The sequence below is a fragment of the Thermobia domestica genome, chromosome 12 (genome assembly GCF_964235325.1).
Source record: "Thermobia domestica chromosome 12, izTheDome1.hap1.1, whole genome shotgun sequence".
Lineage (NCBI taxonomy): Eukaryota > Metazoa > Arthropoda > Insecta > Zygentoma > Lepismatidae > Thermobia > Thermobia domestica.
In genome coordinates, this window is record NC_137465.1 from 144,705,485 (window position 1) to 144,717,746 (window position 12,262).

Sequence of the window (12,262 nt, forward strand, 5' to 3'; positions counted from 1 at the left end):
TTTTACGTCCCACGATTATGCCGGTTAGGCTTAAGGAGACGGTGATAATGAGTAATGAATGAAATGGTGGAATGAAGAAAGTGGGAGGAAACGGAAGAACCCCGAGGAAACCCACGCACACGGTGCTTGTCCACCACAAGGTTCACTTGGCGGGGGCTGGGATCGAACCCGGGACCCCAAACACCAGAGGTGAACGCTCTGCCACTGAGCCACCGCAGCCCCACCCGTCATATTACTAAGCCATCTTGACCTGCTCATTGTCTTTAAGATAGTTACTAAAATTCAAAGAGAAAATTTGAAGCGTAGCGAAGACCATTAAGAATTTATCAGATCAAGAAAAACCTGCCACAATGTTGATTATGCCAACTAGGCTAAAGAAGACAGTGATGATGAGAGATGAAGTAAATTGTGGAATGAAGGAAGTGGAAGGAAACAGTAGAACGCCCAGAAAACCCACGCATACGATGTTTGTCCACCACAAAGTTCACCTGACACGAACTGGGATAGAACCACAACCCCGCCACTAAAGGTGAACGCTCTACCACTGAGCCACCGCGGCCCCCTTTTTCTGTGACAGTATCCTTTGTGCCAGAGGAACATATATTATCTTAATGTGTTCATGATATTCGAGTGGCTTTGAGAGAACTAAATTTGAAAATGAAACGAAATTTTTGAGTTTTACGTCCCACGGTTATGCCGGTTAGGCTAAAGGAGACGGTGATGATGAGAGATGAATGAAATGGTGGAATGAAGAAAGTGGGAGTAAACGGGAGAACCCCGAGAAAACCCACGCACACGGTGTTTGTCCACCACAAAGTTCACTTGGCGGGAGCAGGTTTGAACCCAGAACCCCAAGCACCAGAGCTGAACGCTCTACCACTGAGCCACCGCGGCCCCAGAACTAAGTTTGATTACGAATGTCCTGATCTCATGATGTTGATCTATTACTCAATGAAAGCGAGACAGTTTCCACTTCAAATTTATAAATTATAATCTACATTATCTATCATCAGAGTTCAGGATCAATTTTGTCTCTTTTTATGTAATGCGTTTACAATTGCAGTGCAATGTTGATTGAACAAAAAAAAAAAAAAAAAGAACATTGAATTATCTAAAAGAACTGACAATTGGAGAAGAAAAAAAAGGATTAAAATTAAAGCTGTATTCGTTTCGGTTATGACAAAAGAACACTTTTAACTAACATATCTAATGGCAGAGATTATTTCTACAAATTTATATTGTGTTTAAGTAAGCCATAATTGATTTTCTCATTTACTAATTTGATGTAAATAAAAGCTCCACTTGTGATTGAAATGTCCATTTACGGTCTGTTCAGTGATTAATTTCCATTACGATTCAACACAAAGAAAAAAAAAAGGAACTTGCTCTGTTTGATTTCCAGTAATGGAATTGAATTCCTGCCCCAAGTAGCTATCGGCTAACTTCCAGATTACACTGTCATAATCACAGGGAATCTAGAAGAAATATTTACGTGACTTTGTTTTTTTTTTTCTCTCTCTCTCTATTCCTCTACACTGGCGATTCTCCACCAGAAACTCTCCACATGGGACGAGTTCCTCTCCCCTGAATGTTCTCTTCCTTCAGCGTGTACTCACAAAAGGAAAATTATTTTAATATTTTTTATTGATAAAATTACAAGTAATTTGTGCTTTAATGTTATGAGAAATCAAATAACAGTAGATACAATATGTTAGTAAAAAGTGTATATATTTTGCATATACAATATACATATTGCATACATTCTCGTATAAACACACACACACACACACACATATATATATATATATATATATATATAGGGTCGGATCCAGGATTTTCCGAAGGGGGGTGCACCAATAACTACCAGTACATTTGAATTGAATTGGATTTTTTTAAATGTTTTTAGACATCTGTGGTATAAAGGAGGAACTGCCCTGGAATTGCTAAGTGTCTGTTCTCGGTGAAACATTTTCTTTCACCTTTTAGAAAATTGACCATTGATTTTGCAAAACTTCCCTTTGTTTTAAGCGCAAACAGAAACATCACAGCAGAAATTTTCGGAAAGTGTTGCTATTTTCACTGCTACCTTCTCACTTTAGGTAGTGCATATTTACAGCGAAGGGAGGGTGCACGTGCATCTTTACATGCCCTAATATATATATATATATATATATATATATATATATATATATATATATATATATATATATATATATATATATATATATATATATATACAGGGTGTTAATGAACTATATCGACAAACTTTAAGAGGCGATTCCTCACATCAAAATAAGAGAAAAAGTTCCTATGGACCTATGGCGAAAAGTGCATAGATTCAGAGCTAGGGCTTCCAAAATCGCGAAAAAGTCAAATTTCAAGAGACCCTATTTCGAATTTGAGAGACTGTGGAAGGTGGTCCTTATCAGCGTAAATGAAGTCACGCATACGCATTCCAAAAATGCATATTTCATTAATGTTCAATGGGTGTACAGATTATTCCCTGCAGGGTGAAATTCTCAGACATGCCTTCAACCGAATTTTGTGATATGCTCTGACTTTATGATTGGTATAAAGTAGGCAAATGATAAACCTTGAAAGCAGTGAACACGGAATCCTTTGGCACGATGTCGGAAGTGTTAGGGATCACCAGCAGCACGGTCTCTTGTACTCGGGAAAACGCATGGTGCGATGTTTTCTTTCACGCTTATTAGTGAAGAAAACGTGAAATATACCGTGACGAAATACATATCATCACACGTTATTCCGAACAAAAAGAAACATGGAGCTTCCGGTCCCTAACACTTCCACCTTCCCTCCAAAGCATTCGATGTCAATTGTTCTCAAGGTTTATCTCCTGCCTACTTTGGACCCTTCTTGAAATCAGGCTAAATGTGAAAACTCTATTGGAAACATATCTGAGAATTACACCCTGTAGGGAATACCCTCAACACCTATTGACAATTGATGAAATATGCATTTCTGGATTGCGTATGCGTGACTTCCTTTACGCTGATAAGGACCACCTTCCACAGTCTCTCGAATTCGAAATAGGGCCTCTTGAAATTTAATTTTTTCGCGATTTTGGACAGCCCTAGCACTGAAACTATGCATTTTTTGCCATAGGTTCATATGAACTTTTTCTCTTATTTTGATGTAAGGAATCGCCTCTTACAGTTTGTCGCTATAGTTCATCAACCCCCTGTAACTATTACATGAATATAATTTATGAACAATATTTTATTTCAGTACAAATTAAAGGTTAAAAAGGAATTATAATTTTGACCATACTATATACGAGGGGATGCTGATAATTTTTGCCTCCAAGGTCATTAAAAAACTACAAATCACAGAGCCAAGTATGTACTATCAAATGAAAGCTTACACAATTCTCTACAAGATAGTGTACTCATTTTTCCACATAGTCGTCATTTACAGCAATACATTTGCGCCAACTGTACACCTCATATTCAACATTTGACCTCTACTTGTTTCAAAATTAACATGGCATTTCTAGACATTTTCTACGTTCTATCTTCTCAATTTGCCCTCATTTAACTCCCAGCCTGTATACGGTCTGCCACTAAACTCCCTCTTTTTCTCTGTTTCTCTTGGTGCTGAATACAGTGCTAGCAATCATTTTCAGCAATTGAATTCGCCAAATCGGAATGGTCCTTGTCACAATCTTCTATGATTTTTTGTTGATGTTTAGCGTCGCTGTTCAGCACTGAGCCTATATAAAAAACGTGAGCCTCAGGAAAATGTGGAGTACAGTTTGAGGTGGAATATGAACCATCATACTACTTTCAATGTCTCCTCATCGGGAGTAGAACCCTGGACCCCGTGTACCAAAGGTATCGACGCTAGACTCTAAACCAACGAAAAGAGCTAGAAGCCACAAAAAAAAAAAAAAAAATCGATCCAGAAACATGTTCCATCCAAACAGATTGAAATATCAATTCTTTAAAATATGAACTAAAATTCCCATCAATATTTCAAGACAAAAGCAATAATTAGCAGTTTCTTACACATTAAATTAACTAATAGTTTTCGAGAGACCAAACTTCTTTGTTTTAACGTAACAATTACGAAATTAAAGTAATCGTTTGTACACTACCGTATCAGCTTCGACCACCACCTTCAAAACATCACTTCACAAAGGCAGTGACAGTGAAAGAAAATAAGGAATGTAGCATACATAGCCTTTATCTTATGTATAGAAAGAAAAATATATATGCATATATATATATATATATATATATATATATATATATATATATATATATATATATATTGACTCCATTCTCCACGTAGTCATTCTTTTTCTTTTTCTGGTTGCACATAATACGCGAATTTTCTCTTCCTGAGCGATCTCCCTTTCCTAATACAGGAAACAAGCGACATCAAAGCGGTCTCAGGTTCAATCAAAAAGTGTTACTTAGTCATATGAAATGAGGAAAGGAGAGAGGCAGTCAGTGTCTGTAGTATACAATGATCCGACTAGCATTTCTTACTCAAAAATAATCATCTGTGACACTTCTAAAGCTTTGATCCTGGTCACAGCTTCGTATTCTGTGAAGAAATAAAGAGAAAGACATGCTTTTAATTTTTTGACTAAAGGCTTTCCATCCCAGATTATCCATGATTTTTTTTTACTGGGTCGTTTTGTTAGGAGTTATCCTTTCGTCGCAATACGAGTTTCTCTTTTGACAAAAGATTAACCCCTAAGACCTGGCCTTTGTATAGGCCTCAATGCATTCACTTTCTGTGAATCTCCCTTACATCGGTATGTGTCTATTGTTACTGTACACTCCTTGGTAATTGTCTGTGTTTCTACTACACTAATTCTACCATCTACTACACTACTCATTAAAACATTAATGTGCCTTCAGTTTCAACAACATGCATATATCTCTTTCAATTCGCCACATTAACTCTGTGCCTTCATTTTTCTCATTCTTTGTTTGTTTTATATCAATAATTTTTCTCTGTATATGTTTCGCTACGGATACGATGTGTTTGTTCTTACAATTCTTCAAATTAACACAGTGCTACTATTCACAAAAGACTCATATAGACAGAAAGAAAGTAACAGATACATTTGAGTTTTTTTTTTTTTTTAATTATCAATAACATAAATTACCTTGTTTTAAATTTAGGTTTCTTTACCCTTAAAAAGATTATAATTCAATTAATTACTTGTTTTCTCCAACATTACTTTTCATTTGCAACGTGTCTCCTATGCCAGGAGACGTAGTGGAAGATAACATTCTACACATTAGTGTTTCGCTTTTCATTTGTTTCTTCAAATTCATATTCCAACGATTCTTCTGTCATCACTTACTTTTACTTGTCATTGTTTTCCTTTCTGTCTGAATGCCATAATCGCCGGAGGTTTAACCGAATATTTCATTTCATTTCATTACTAATCTGTTCAGAAGGAACAGTGAAAGATATGATGGATGTTGCCATTGTTTAACTAACTTTCTAAGATTTTAATACTTTAGGACAAATAAAGATTAGAAAGAAATGAAAGTTACTCATATTTGTTGATAATTTCACGCCATATTTTATGTCCAAATGGGCAAATCTTTATCTATACCTACACTGAGAAAAATCTGTTCTCCGGACAACGATATATTGTACAAATATACGGAACCCTCTTACTTACTACAGAAATCAGGATGGAACATGCGTTATCCATATGCTACATAGGCGCTGTCCTTAGATGTTACATCATGCCGTTGCAGGATGTCTGATATCTAACAGTCTTCCTTATATTACATACATATATGTATGTTACCTTCGTCAGCTATATGTTATATACGTCCATTCGTATGTGAGATCCTGACCGCCTATATTGTTTCATACGGAAAGTACGTACAGATGGAATACTTATACGGAATGTATTATAAAACATGCGTTTTCAGTTATACGTGTGCTGTACGTTAGGTCCAAAACTACAGAAATTACGCATGTAACCTACCTTTTTAAGTACGCCACATACATTTTTTTCTCAGTGTACGAGAAATCCCTTATATAGAACGATTTGAATATTAACATTGTGCTTGTAATATGTTGTACTCGAAAGCTTTGTAAGTATGTGTGTCAAGTACAGGATAAAGCAATTGATACTGATTGTGTTATGTGTTTAGCAAGTAGCAATTGCTTTCGGATTGTAAAAATGAAGAAAACTGAAGTGTGTGCCGTCATCAAATACTTCCAGATGAAAGGCTCAGCACCAACGGACATGTACGCTGATATGGTTAATGTGTTTGATATCTCCATCATCTTTAAGTGTTTGATTACGGCATGAATTTCACTTTTCCCAATTTTCATAATCCGAAAGCACTTGCTACGTATTTGCAAAACACAGAAAATACAACTAGTATTAATACAGTGCCCTGTTCTTTGGCACACATACTTCTGAAACTTTAGAGTTCAGCATATTACAAGCACAACAGTTTTGTTCAGCCCCTTCTACGTCAGGTACAATAACTGAAGAACACTTCTCATACATTAGGTACGTAATAATTAACTGAGGTATTTCAAGGTAACTGCACACGCACGCGCTTCAGATGTATTTCGCTTCGAAGTGGAAAGAGGAATAAAATGTGTTTCACTGAGTGTTTTCACTTATAGCCTGCTACTTGCAGAGGCGGACTGGTCGCCCGGATACCAGGAAATTTCCGGGTGGGCCCTGCCCTGTGCAAAATCACTTAAGATATTGCTCGATTAGCTATAACTAATTCAAAACTCCGTTCTCGTCCATAGTAACCAGTGGCGTAACTAACAGGCCCGTAGTGCTAGCGAAAGGGAATGGGCACCAGGGAAAGGGGGTCCCTACCCATCCCGCAGCTTTGTTTGTTGAAAAATCAATAAGACAATTTCAAAAAGTCTCAAAAATACATGTAAGTTATTAACTGGAAAATGTAATTTCGTCCATTATTTATGCATTCAATAATGTGATGTGGAATCGATAACATATAAAGAGCATGGAGCTGATTCTCCTACGGTAAGGAAACCGTGTTAGTAGGGATGCGCACGAGTCGAGACATGTCTCGAATCTCGACTAGACTCGACTCGAATTCGAGTCGAGACACACTTTGTAAAATTCGAGACGAGTCGAGTCAAACGCATTTCTCGACTCGAATATTCGAGTCGAGACTCGAGTCGAGTCGAGACAGCTTGTAAAAATCTCGACTCGACTCGAATGTCTCGAAAATTTTTCTATAATTTTTAATATTACTTTGAAGAAAGTACTCGCTCAGAAACACTCGGCACTCGCGGAGTGCTGTGGTGATTATCTTCAACAAGTGGCGAAACCAAGGGGAAAAGACGTCCAAATGTCGAGGGTTTTGGGCGCCCCCCACCTCATTACAGATGTCTAACGTCGTAGGCTGGGCAGACTGGTAAAACAGAACTGGCAGCGAACTGCGTCGGAACTAAGATCAGAGTTTAATGCTGGGCAAAGTACAAGTGCGTCTGAACTAGTGTTGTCAAATTTCCGGAAATTTTGAACCTGCTTTTTAAAAAAAACGTGGTTTTCGATTTTCCGGAAAAAATGAAAAAAATAAATATGTTTGTATTAGGTTAATTTTACTAGTAATGATATCTCTTTTCTTTCAAACACGCGAAAAATGTAAGTTCAAAAATTTCAATATTGCGAATATTAAAAAATAGCACTCGAAAATAAAACTATTCCAATTATTATCTATATATTAAAATACTAGATTTACGCGTATATGTTTCTCCTCACAGAAAAGTTTATATGTTTGTCTCCAATCCTTTCAACAATGAGATCTCGAACCCACAAATGCTAGAAACGTGCCGTTTTCATTTGTCGATTCCAAATTTTGTGTAAATTGTGCAGTTCTAATTGAATATTTTTATTTTTAAAAAACATGGCCATTAGTTCTTTATTACATTTATAGGGGTAAACTAGAAGTACTGTGGGGGCGCGGCGGCTCAGTGGTAGGGCGTTCACCTCCGGTGCTTGGGGCCCTGGTTCGATCCCAGATCGCGCCGTGTGGACTTTGGGGTGGACAAACACTATGCTCGTGGGTTTTCTCGGGGTTCTCCCGTTTCCTCCCACTTTCTTCATTCCTGCATTTCATTCATTTCTCATCATCACTGTCTCCTTTAGCCTAACCGGCATAAACGTGGGACGTAAAATTCAAGATTTCATTTCACTAGAAGTACTGATTTTTTAAAAAAATAAAGCATCATACTCTATGAGTTATATATTCCAACATCACATAGTTATATATAGGGGTTGTATATCTGTCAGGCGTTTGTTTCATGGCCAAAAGATAATGAAAACGAAGGATAACTATTTCACCAGTCTAAGATTAACCTTCATTGTTTGGAAAGGTTTTTTTTAAATAAACACCGTTTATAACTGACATAGTTAATTGTGTGTGTACTTTATTTACTTATTAAATAATGCATGCATACACGATATGGACATTCAGTAAATGGATACTTGAAAATTTGAATTCAATTATCTATACAAGTCGGCTACGAGTCTTTTGTTAGCCGGCTACGGGTGCAGTCTAGACTACTCTTTGGATTGAGCTTCTTACCGGATGTGTAGCCTACCGAAGGACCACACAGATGTTATCGAAACTATTGTGCTATCTTTTTTGTATGCTTTGGCAGAAACTTCTGTAGATATCGAAGCCAGCCAGTGAAGCCATATCTAGCATAATTCACTCCCATTTAGCATCTAGCATCTTGACTTTAGCATCTTGGAAAAACTCTCATTCTTTCCTCTGGGGAACAGAAAAAGAACGAAAATTTAGATGGCTCACTGACCGTTGGGAATTATCCCTTAGTTGAAGCGATGGTTGGAGTAATAAAACCAGTTAGTATTTCCGCTGTTGTATTGTTGAATTCACAGAAATGTTTAAAAATAAGCAAAACGTGACTCTGCACAAGATGTTTACTTACCCATAGTTTTATTATTGTCAACTGAACCCTGATGAGTGTCTGGGATGTTTCTGTCCCTTCTCGCTTTACAACTTGAGAGGGGAGGGGGTATGATCGTCAGAGTACACCGCTAAAAGAAATGCTTCAGTGCTGCGTCGGAAACGGCATGTTTTGTATATATTTCTCAAAATGTTATCCATTCATAAAGTATAAATTCCCCCTTCCTCCCCTGATTCTCTTTCCAATATAGAGAACCGACTCTTTAAATGAAGAAAGAACCCTGGACCCTCCCAAAAATGCAAAAATGAATGATGCGTACAAATAACAAATCTGTGAATGAATCAAATAATGCAGATACATGAGAAGATGATGACGAAGATAACAGTGCTTGATGCAGCGCAGTCCACCACGTGTAAATAGATTTGGAGTGTTCATATTTGTGTATGTGTACGTGTGTATGTGCTTGTTTCTGAGTATTTAAGTGCGCGTGTGTCTTGCAATTGTTACATTAATATCCACTGGATTAAGTGAAAGTATAAAATGGATTTGATGACTGCCAAATTGACGTCACCTTGGTTAGTCATTATTTTTTAATATTTAGTAATATTAAATTAGATTATAGTTTAGCGTCGTTTTCAGGAGCAAAGCTCTACAAGACGTGACCGTACAGTTTAACGTCGGATTTGAAACACATGAGCTCCTACCATGAATCAAACCTCGTTCGAGAAATGCGCATACGCTAACCACACAGGAACGGGGATCTCAACATTTAGTACTATGAATATTAAGTTGTAAAATTATATTCGTTTAATTTTCACTAATATAATCTTCACAATGTAAAGCATTCGCTAGGCACGTTATCTTGTTTAAAAACAAAAAGCCTATCTCATATGTTTCCGTCTCGGGGTTGGACTGCGGGATGATAGAAATCCGAAAGAGATGTTTTTATTATATTTTGTACAGTAGATCTGCTCCTTCATAATCTCCGTGTTTGATAAGAATTTAACCACCCTGGCTCACGAAAATGTATACGTAATATAAGAAACCATGCACATTAAATGCCAGACTAATATAACAAGCATTGAAGATGCCCCCTAGAAAATTTTCTTCGGCCGGCCATGTCTGGAGGTACAGAATTTCGCAACTCAGTGGATACGATGTGGATGTATTCAAAGCCCACTGATTTACCCATCATATTTAAATCTTATAAAAATATCCTCAGTGAATACTAACCTGAGGAGAACTATTTTTTTAATTCGATCGCATTTTTTTGTTCACCAGGTCTCAGTAATCGTCCGGCACGAAAACAAGTTTTTAGGGGTAATTCCTGCGTTTGTTATATACATATATATAGATATAAATATAGATATACTGCGTATATATATAAAGATTGTAACAGACTGTTTATTCTGTTCCAGTTTTATTTTGTCTAAATAGTTATATTCAATCTGTTAGTTTTACTTTTGTCTAAATAGTTGTATTCAACGTTTAATTATTGGCATATTTATTTGTTTAAATTTGATTACTGAATGTTATTTTAATGTATTAAATTTTGTTAGAATTTTGCATTCATGTTTATAAGCTTTATGTACTAGAGACCTTGTCATCTCTTTAAATTCTGAGTAGGTGTAATTTTTTTCTTCTAATGGATTGTGAGAAGAAGATATAACAAAGTTTTTTTCTTAGAAGAGAGATTGAAATTATTATTGCTTGCAAAATAATAAGTGTTATTTTCATTATTAGAAATTTTTAGATAGTATGGTTTGATTTTTTTTAAACAAAGGAAATTCAACTGTTCGATTAACTCACTACTCGTGCCGAACTTGCACTTAAAAATCGAAGTCTGATAAATTAATCCTAATTACAAGCTTAGCATGACTGAAACAAGATCCATCCTGTTATGAGAGGTTTAATAATAACAAAGAGGTGAGAGGCTTATTACAAAATGGCGACCGTGACAGGACGATTTGGAGCAGAGTACCATCTATTTATAACTCTGGTAGTGATGTTGTATTGAAAGTAGGGCAAAAGAAACAACAGAAGTAAAGCTTACATCTGACATTGAGAATCATCGGGGAAAATAGTAAATAACACTTTGAAAGAAGAAAATGCCTAGGGATAAGAAAGTGAAAAGACTGGGAGCTAGTGATTCCAGTGAAAATTATGCATGTTGCAGTGGAAAGACAGTGGAAAATGATGAAGTGGTGAATTCCATTATGTGTAGACGTTGCCACAAATAGTACCATTTTAATTGTGTAAATGTTGATAATGATAGATACGACGAATTTAGTAATTCTGAAGTAAACTGGTATTGTAAGGAATGTGATATACCAAGAATGCCGGAAACAAATAAAGGAGACGGTTCAAAAGAGAAGACAAAGGCGACTGAGAAATCAAAATTTACTTTGGAAGATTTGGTCCTGATAATGAATCAGCGCATTGATGCTTTAAGTGAGGATGCCAATCAGCGCTTTGATGCTTTAAGTGAGGATACCAATCAGCGCTTTGATACTTTAGGCGAGGAAACAAAAATTTTGCGAGAAGAATATGCTCAGAATAGGACGGATATAAATGAAAAATTTACAGAATTGAGTAATCAAATGAAGGAGATGAGAGAGGACTGGAAAACTGAATTGAATAAGGAAGTAGCACGTTTGGACCAAGAACTTGTGGAAATAAATAAGAAAATGAAAAAACAGTCGGAAGATTCGGAAACTTTAAAACAGTTATGGTTCTGTGCAAAGCGCAATCGCAGGAAGTAGAAAGAGAAGTTGATGTACTAAAATCAAACTTTAAAATGACGGATGAGAAAATAAAAAGAATAGAGAATAGTTGTAAACATTGTCACGAAGTAATAGACCGTAAGTATAAACTGTTGCAAGAGGAAGTAGATGCTATAAAGCGTAAGTATGAAAAAGCAGATAATAATTTTGATACTAATCATGTTGATTATATTCGTGTACCTTTTCCAAAATCCTCAGATAATGGGACGCGCTCTGTATCAATACCCACATTTACCTCTAGTAATACTACGGTAACTTCAACAGTTTCTACTGTAATGAGTACTTTTGAATCTGGCTGTAGATGTGCTGTATCAGAAAACAGGATTCCCTTTTTCAGACTGGAAACAACCGTTTTCGAGTTGACGATTGTGCGAGTGATCGGGATCATTTTCAACCGACTCCACATTTAGATTTTGAAGATGTAATTCGTAAATTGGAAGAACAAACTATCACTAGAGAAGACGTTCATAGTCCCTTAAGACAGTCACCGATATATCATATTGCTAAAGAGACTCCTAAAGAGAGCAGAATAATTGCAAATAACGAAT